This window comes from Podarcis gaigeae (assembly GCF_964106915.1).
Source record: "Podarcis gaigeae genome assembly, chromosome: 14".
Classification (NCBI taxonomy): domain Eukaryota; kingdom Metazoa; phylum Chordata; class Lepidosauria; order Squamata; family Lacertidae; genus Podarcis; species Podarcis gaigeae.
Window position 1 is genome coordinate 15,829,061 of NC_139690.1, and position 4,814 is coordinate 15,833,874.

A 4,814-nucleotide genomic window follows, 5' to 3' on the forward strand; every position below is an offset into this window, starting at 1 on the left:
CCCTTGATCACACCACAGCCCACTGAAATCCTAAAACTTCCTCCTAACAAATGCACTGGCATTGTCTTCAGAATCACTGTCTCAGAGCTCAGGGTGGGGCTCCTGTTGAGAATCCAGTTCCACCTTAAGGAGCAGATGTGTGGAATTGTTGCGTGTCACATGTCTGTTTACATTCCAGCACATTATGCTGGGAACTTCCGTTGTGTGTATAGCTTTTGCTTTTAGCTGTTCTCTCTGAGACGACATGAGAGAGAGAGGACATGTTTCCTTGTCCTGATTTATGATTAATAAATCTGTAGTTGTAGAATGCTTCCACAAGCCTCACGCCTATTCTGTGTGTGCAGTTCAATCTGCTGATAGTGTGCCCTGGCTGAGTAAGCCCAGGTCACTGATTACATCGGAACAGAAGTGATGGTCTTCACAGCGGGATGGCTGGAAGGGAATGGCCTAGCCGGGGCTAGCCAGCTGGCCTACCGGCCATCTTTACGCCGACAACAGCTCCACCCAACCGCCAGCAGGCAGAGAGTCTTTGCCAATTGCTTCCTTAATAGCTCTGCCCCTTCCCTTTGTCCCCTTTTAATGGTCCATCTCCTCAAGCAATTATCTGGCACAGGAAGTTGGTCTGACCTGTACTTACTAAATCCAGCATCTGTCAGCCTATTTCAATACTCCAAGCATTGATTAATTTCTAACACTCACCAAATCCAGAGATTATGGGTTCCCTGCACCCACAAACTCTGGCACCCAAACTAATAACAGTACTATACAGTTATTAGTAATTTTATTTTTTTATGGTTTTGTGTTTTGTTTGGTACTACTTTGTTGTTGTTTTTTAATACTGGACACTGACCGTCATAAAGAGATTGATTGATTGAAACCAATAGTCTTCCTGTGCTGCTGCTTCCCAGCATCTAGTACGCAGAGGTTTAGTGTTTCTGAAAATAAAGGTTCCCCATTTAGCTATTGTGCCACAAGCATTTGCTCTAGAAGGCTGTGATAGGTGTCCTGTCACATTCAGGGGATTTACAAATGATGATTCTTTTCTCCCTTGGCTCAAAATTAGTGCCATAAAGCACACAGCTAGCACCTATTTCTATTTTCCCTCAGTAAATATTCTACCCCAGTAGATGGTATTAGTGCATGTGTTCTCTCCTGAGTTTTTTCCCCACATGAAGAGCAGTATGCATCTTGAAATATGCAGCAGCACTAAATTCTTGGCTGAGCAGCAGAGAGTGATTGAAAATCACCTCTGTTTTCCCAAACATATACAGTACTAGATCCTCTGGGCAATACCACTTTTCCCCGATCAATTGCTTTCTGAGTAAGTAGTAATTGTACTGTAGGCTTGAAGCCCCATCTGCAGCAATTATAAAACACAACGAAGGCTCGGAAGCAGCTGGCACAAAGACTCATATGCCAAGAAACAACATCAAACATGAAAACTCCTGATATAAAGCTGGCAGGGCAGACCTCAGGAGTGAAGTCGCCTGGGTATCCCTGGGCCCTTCGCTTTTTCTCAGCTTAACCTACCTTACAGGGTTGTTGTAATGACAAACAGGGAGAAGTCATACCCTCCAACATTTCTCTGATGAAAATAGGGACGTCCCATTCCATAATGATAATGTTACTATTTATACCCCACACATCTAACTGGGTTGCCCCAGCCACTCTGGGCAACTTCCAACCTATATAAAAACATAATAAAACATTAAACATTTTTTTTTAAACTTCCCTATACAGGATTGCCTTCAGACACCTTGGGGATTGCATAACCCCATACCCTCCAACCATCCAATAAAAATAGGGACATCCTAAGGAAAAGCGGGACATTCCGGGATCAAATCAGAAAACGGGATGGCTTCTCTAAATCAGAGACGTCCCTGAAAAATAGGGACACTTGGAGGGTCTGAGAAGTATGCCACCTTTGGCTCTGGGGGGAAGCAGGATGAGAATGTAATAGTAACGATAACAAAACTTGAGAGCAGTAAAGGTAAAGGGACCCCTGACCATTAGGTCCAGTATTGGCCGACTCTGGGGTTGCGGCGCTCATCTCGCTTTATTGGCCGAGGGAGCTGGTGTATAGCTTCCGGGTACAGTACCGAAGCGGTACCTATTTATCTACTTGCAGGTCGGCGGTTCGAATCCCCGCGTCGGGGTGAGCTCCCGTTGCTCAGTCCCAGCTCCTGCCAACCTAGCAGTTCGAAAGCACATCAAAGTTCAAGTAGATAAATAGGTACCGCTCCAGCAGGAAGGTAAGCGGCGTTTCCGTGCGCTGCTCTGGTTCACCAGAAGTGCCTTGGTCATGCTGGCCACATGATTCGGAAGCTGTACACTGGCTCCCTTGGCCAATAAAGTGAGATGAGCACCGCAACCCCAGAGTCGGTCACGACTGGTCAGGGGTCCCTTTACCTTTACCTTACATGGATTTAATTTCTGCTGTTCCAACTGACCAGCTTCCAACTGCATAAAGCTGAAATTGCACATGTTACATGTGGGTAGGTTGCGATCATACTGTACATACAAGCCTCCCATCCATTTTTTGGATCTAGTTTCAACTCAGGCTTACCTAAGCAAAACTATTCTACAAGGGTAGCTGGGATAGTCTAACCAAAACCAGCAGAGGGTGTTGTGGTAGCAAAAAAACAAACAAACCAAAAATCCTCCTATAACAATGTGTTTGTATGTTTATTCAAGAGCAATGGTCCAGTGCTTTTTTTTCTTTCTTTAAAAATGTTTAGGGGTACTCTCATTTTGACTCAAGAAAATCAACATTCTATAGTTCAAATCAGGAAAAATAAATAGAGTAAATAGACAAAAGTACAAAGATTCAAAAAATGTTTAGGGGTATGCATCTCCCCAGAAAAAAAGCACTGCAATGTTCCAATTCTATATGCATACCCAGAAGAAAGCCACACAGAGTTCATTGTACAGGCTTGCAGCCTTATTCTGTTCAATGGAGCTTGCAATCCTGTGCACTTTCTGCAGAAGTAGTTCCATGAATGCAGAGTCAGCAACGCACAGCATTGTGCTGCAATTGGTCTACTGCAGCATAAGCAGCCAGGGATACAAGTTAAGTCCACATCCTATGTGGACTCATGTCACACAAGCAAATTAATCTCAACAAGTGTAGATGACAGCAGGAGAAGCACAAAGGGGGAAGTCAGCCTAGGAACCACACACACACCAGTATATAAATAATAGGGGTGAAAATAAATAAATAAATAAATAAATAAATAAATAAATAAATGGGGTGGTAGGGGCTAGACGGACCATTGTAAAATGAGCCCATCCCCTGACTTAGCCAAATCAAGTCACCAGGAGATTGTGGTAACTGTAAGGAAAAATTAATATAAAAAATAAATGTAAAACGTGCCCTGGCAGAATCAGGCCAGTTGCCCATCTGGTCAAGCATCCTGCCCACACAGGAGAGGCATCTGGTTGCCTAGACAAAACAATAAATTCTGTGCTCCCCTAGAGACCTGGAATGAGGCAAGGCATTATCACAGGCAGCCAGCTAGAAGCCACCAACACACAGTTTCACCACTGGGTGCAAACTTGAATATTGGGGGAGGCCAGGTAAACCTGCCCCTGCATAATCACAAGACATGGCACACACACCATTGGAATAGCAATGCCCAACAACTGGGGAGGAGTCCCTTCAAATATTTTATTGGGGGGCTAAGGGACCTCAGCCTTAGAAGCCCCATTGCATGCAGTGACTTCCTTCTGAGTAAGACGAGCATATAGGATTTAACCCTGCAGATCTTTTAGTGGCCAAGGTGCTACTGCAGGTGGGGACATAGGAGCCAACTCCTAGGAGCTGAGGTCCCTTCGGCCCCCCAATAAAATATTTGAGCGACCCCCCCCCAATGTTGATGGGCATTAACATTCAAAGGTTGCATCATGTGATGGATTATGCAGCCCCCTCATATTTTATTCAAGTTGGCACCCATTATGTTTATCACCTTTTTGGCTCCTATGCAGGGCTGGATTTAGGTTTGATGAGGCCCTAAGCTACTGTAGGTAATGGGGCCCTTTATATGCCCAGCTGTCCTTTGCCAACAACAAATTGTCCCTGTTTTTTTGTGTTGAATATATGCTATATGGTAATTTATGGACCTAAAGGTAAAGGGACCCCTGACCATTAGGTCCAGTCGTGGCCGACTCTGGGGTTGCAGCGCTCATCTCACTTAACTGGCCGAGGGAGCCGGCATACAGCTTCCGGGACATGTGTGCAGCATGACTAAGCCGCTTCTGGCGAACGAGAGCAGCGCACGGAAACGCCGTTTACCTTCCCACTGGAGCAGTACCTATTTATCTACTTGTACTTGACATCCTTTCGAACTGCTAGGTTGGCAGGAGCAGGGACCGAGCAATGGGAGCTCACCCCATCAGTGGCGTAGCGTGGGTTGTCAGCACCCGGGGCAAGGCAAGTAATTTGCGCCCCCTAACCCGTGGATTTGCGCACCCTAACCCTAACCCCCAGATGTTGCGCCCGGTGCGGCCAGCCCCCCCTGCACCCCCACGCTACGCCACTGCACCCCATCGCGGGGATCCGAACAGCTGACCAAGTCCTAGGCTCTGGTTTAACCCACAGCGCCACCCGCGTCCCAATTCATGGACCTAATAGGTATCTAAAGCCATTTGCACATAACAAAATATGTATTTTATCAAAGCAATTGTTGAACTGGAATACAATTAAGAAGAGGTATATTAATTTTGGAAATGTACATCTAGTTTTTCCCCCCTTTAATTTTTTTGGGGCCCCCAAAAGAGTGGGGCCCTAAGCAATAGCCTGTTTCGCTGTAAATCTG

The 4,814-nt window shown here is 45.7% G+C and overlaps 1 long non-coding RNA gene across 1 annotated transcript in view; it reads right to left on the bottom strand.

The window, feature by feature from the left end:
• LOC310831819 overlaps positions 1-4,506 on the bottom strand; it is a 186,051-nt gene extending 181,545 nt beyond the window's left edge. The window contains exon 1 of the long non-coding RNA XR_014557989.1: positions 4,388-4,506. This is a non-coding gene — a long non-coding RNA (uncharacterized lncRNA). The remainder of the gene's footprint in view (positions 1-4,387) is intronic.
• Between the last annotated feature and the right edge of the window lie 308 nt (positions 4,507-4,814).